The sequence below is a fragment of the Microcebus murinus genome, chromosome 15, assembly GCF_040939455.1.
Source record: "Microcebus murinus isolate Inina chromosome 15, M.murinus_Inina_mat1.0, whole genome shotgun sequence".
Taxonomy (NCBI): Eukaryota; Metazoa; Chordata; class Mammalia; order Primates; family Cheirogaleidae; genus Microcebus; species Microcebus murinus.
Window position 1 is genome coordinate 4,169,533 of NC_134118.1, and position 4,664 is coordinate 4,174,196.

Consider the following 4,664-nt stretch of genomic DNA (forward strand, 5'->3'; position numbering starts at 1 on the left):
TTTTGTAACTCTAGAAGAAAACATAGGAATAAATCTTTATGACCTTGGATTAAGTAATAGTTTCTTAGATATGGCACCAAAAGCACAAATGATCAAAGGAAAAAATACATAAAATTTTTATCTATAAAGTTCTTTGTGCATCACAATATCAAAATTCCTATAACTCAACACTGAAAAACCAAACAACTCAATTCAAAAATGGGCAAAGGACTTAAGTAGACATTTTTCCAGAGAAGATATACAAATGGCCAATAGGCATATGAAAAGATGCTCAACATCAACTAGCCATTAGAAAAATGTAAACAGGCCAGGCGCGAGGCTCACGCCTGTAATCCTAGCACTCTGGGAGGCCGAGGCGGGAGGATTGCTCAAGGTCAGGAGTTCGAAACCAGCCTGAGCGAGAGCGAGACCCCGTCTCTACTATAAATAGAAAGAAATTAATTGGCCAACTAATATATATAGAAATAATTAGCCGGGCATGGTGGTGCATGCCTGTAGTCCAGCTACTTGGGAGGCTGAGGCAGCAGTATTGCTTGAGCCCAGGAGATTGAGGTTGCTGTGAGCTAGGCTGACACCAGGGCACTCACTCTAGCCCGGGCAACAAAGCAAGACTCTGTCTCAAAAAAAAAAAAAGAAAGAAAGAAAGAAAGAAAGAAAAGTAAAGAAAAATGTAAACCAAAACCACAATAAATACTACTTCACATCCAGTAGAATCACTATTATCAATAAAACAGAAAATAATAAATGTTGTCAAGGATGTGGAGAAACTGGAACTCTCCTGAACTGCTGGTGGGAATGTAATACAGTAAAGCTGCTGTGTAAAGCACTTTGGCGATTCCTCAGAAAGTTAAACACAGAACTGCATGTGAATTCCAGCATATATTCACCGTATATAACAAAGCTGTTTTTACTCAACACTTCCGACACCAAATACATGTTGTCTTTTCTAACACTACTTCTCCAGCTCTCTGACACCAGGTGGACATACTATAATTCGATTCATTTCTGGCGCTATCTACCCAGAGTTAGTGTCAGATCCCACAGGTAAAGTCTCAATCCCTCAAGATTGCCCCTACGTCAGACACTGGATGCAAGACCAGGTTGTCAAACCTACTAACCAGCTATAAATTCAGGCGGTTCCTACAGTTTCCTCCTCATGTTTAATAATTTGATAGAACAATTCACAGAACTCAGAAAAGTACTTTACTTGCTACTGTTAGTTGGTTTATTATAAAGGATACACCTCAGGAACAGCCAAATGGAAGAAATGCATAGGGCAGGGTGTGGGGGAGGGGCATGAAACTGCCAGGCCCTCCCTAGGCGCACCACCTGTCTCTTGATGTGTTCACCAACCTAAAAACTCTCTGAACTCTGCTATTTGGGAGTTTTAAAAGGAGATATCATTATGTGACCATGACTGATTGATCACTGGCCATTGGCGATTAGCTCAATCTCCAATCCCCCCCTCGCCTCAGAGTTGGGGAATGGGAATGAAAGTTCCAAGCTTCTAATCATGTCTTGGTCTTTCTGAGAACCAATCCCCTCTTCAAGTCATCTAGGGGCCCTTGCTCATGTTCAATAATTTGCTAGATGAAGACCCTAGATGGTTTCAGGATAGGGGCTGGTCCCAGAGGGAACAAGACATACTTAGATATCTGAAAATTCCAAGAGTTTAAGGAGCTATGTGTGCCAGGTACTGAGGAGGATGTTTATTATATAATTATAGTGTATATAATTATTATATCATAATATCCCAAAGCATTGCAAACAGGGACTCAAACAGGTCCTTAAACACCGATATTCATAGCAGTATTATTCACAATAGCCAAAAGGTGGAAACAACTGGTGTCCATTGAGAGATGAATGGATAAACAAAATGTGGTATTCTGCAATTCTAGAGGCAGTAGGAAAAATAAATAAATGAATAAATTTTTAAAATGTGAAATGTGGTATATACACATTGAAAGGAATGTTACTCAGTCTTAAAAAGAAATAAAATTTTAATACATGCTACAGTATGGATGAACTTTGAAAATATTAAGCTAAGTGAAATAAGACAGACCCAAAAGGACAACTACTGTATGATCCCACTTACATGAGATATCTAGAATAAGCAAATTCATAGAAACAAAAGGTAGAAGAGAGGTTACCAGGAACCAGGAGGATGAAAAAATGAGTTATTGTTTAATGGGCACAAAGTTCCTATTTAAGATGATGAAATGTTCAGAAAATGAACAGTGGTATTAGTTGTACAACATTGTGAATGTACTTAATAGCAGTGAATTATACATGTCAAAACAGGTAAAAGTGGTAAATTTTGTTATATATTTTTTACTACAATTTTAAAAAATTATTTTAATAGGCAAAGGATTTGAAGACATTTCTTCAAAGAAGATATACAAATGGCTGATAAGAACATGAAAAGATGCCCAACATCATTAGCTATTAGGGAAATACAAATCAAAACCACAGTGAGGCCAGGTGTAGTGGCTCACGCCTGTAACCCTAACACTTTGGGAGGCCAAGGCCAGAGAATTACTTGAGGTCAAGAGTTTGAGAGCAGCCCGAGCAAGAGCCAGAACCCATCTCTACCAAAAATAGAAAAAATTAGCTGGGTGTGGTGGCATCCCTGTAGTCCCAGCTACTGGGGAGGATTGCTTGAGCCCAAGAGTTTGAACTTGCAGTGAGCTATAATGACTCTACTGCACTCGAGCACTGGCAACACAGTGAGGCCCTGTCTCAAAAAAAAAAAGTAGAAGAAGAAGAAGAAGACAGTATTTTTGAACAGTATCAGAGAATACCAAGTACCGAGGAATACATTCAATAAAAGATATGCAAGATCTCTAAGTGAAAACTACAAAAGGACATTTGGACATTAAATGAAGACCTGAATAAATAGAGAAATACACCACGTTTATGGGTTAGAAGATTCAATAATGTAATCTTATAAAATCTCAATAGGTCTTTTTCATGGATCATGCTAAGTCAATTCTTTAAAAAAGCATAAAAATAAAGATTTTTTTTTAAAGGCAGGAAATTTCTGAAGATTACTATAGAGGAACTTGCCTTATCAGATATCAAGACTTAGTAGTGTTAGCAGAAATATAGATGGTGAAAAAAAAAAAAGAAAAAAAAGACTTAGTATGAAGCTATGGTAATTAAGACAGCATGAGAAAAATTTGACAAATTAACTTAATTCAATAGGGAGCCACCATAGATCCAGGCATCTATGGAACCTGGGCTATGTCAGAAGAAACATGTCAAATCAATGGGGACAATAGGGACTGTTCAATAAATGAAGGTGGAAAAATATGATTATACATGTGGTAAAAGGTGAAATTAGAGTTCTATTATCATGCAAGATATAAGATCCAAATCCAAATGTATTAAAAGCTTAAATTTCAAAAACAAAATTTAAAAGCTCTCAGTAGAAAGCATATGAAAATATTTTATATGCTTTTTATATTTAGACTTAGTAGGTGGAGCATGGAATTCTAAATTGTTACAATCACTCTGGAAAATATTTAGTATTACTTATAGATTTTGAAGAATTGAACATTCATAGCAATTCTACTCATTGGTTCAATACCAAAAGAAATCATTGCTTAAATACAACAGAAAGCAGGAAAAACCTTGAAACAAATTAAATACCTATCCATAAAAGAATGGAAAATCAGCTCTGGTTTATTCACACAACAAAATATCATCAGAAGATTCCATATAGTCTTGAAAGATTACATACAGCATGAATCTTTTTTTAACAGAATTAAGAACAAGTGTTTAATATTTTTAGAAAACAGATAAAATAAAACCATGTAAATCAAAGGAATAATGGCAAAAAAAAAAAAAGGTATGATAGTTGCCTGGTGCAAGGAGGCAAGGAATGAGAGAGAATCGTACCAAATAACTAGATGTGGGTTAATACCAAGATCTTGGCTGTTGAATTGGATGGTGGCTTCATGGATGCTTAATGAGTATTAAAAGTAAGTAAAAAATAAATGAAGTCCTTGCATGGGCCATTAGTGAGAATGTATCATGAAGCAGAGATTATGACTAATCTATTTCTGTGTACTACTTGTAATCCATTTTTAAAAGGCACAAACAAAATATAATAATCTCAGACTAAAATTTTAGATTTCTTAAAATACAGGCATATAACAAGGGAAGAGTGAAAAAATAAATCAGGTTAAATGTTTTATCGTACATGAAAGTTGGGGAAGGTTAGATACTGATTAATTCTCACTATTGATAGAAAGATACATTTCAAATATGGCTAGTAAAAATATAAGTACAACAGATAAAAAACATCCATAATCAATAAAGCTTCACAGGCAAGGGGGGGGGAAGAAATAGGAAAGAAATAAGAAATAAGAAAGTTTAACAAATGAAAAACTTCAAACATCAGGAATAAAAAGAAATATCAATTATCATAATAAATTTGTGAGAATTAAAAGAAGATGAAACAAACTCAGTGTTCCAAATATTGATTTATTCATTTAGAAAAAAATGAGAGTAACCAAATTATGACATGCCATTTAAGATCATAGAAGATTTTAATACAGTGTACATTGAATTGGCTTGAGAAAATAAATAAACGATAATTGGTCAGTACATAAATATATATGCTAATTAACTAAAAATGTAAGTAGCTACACAGAGTAATG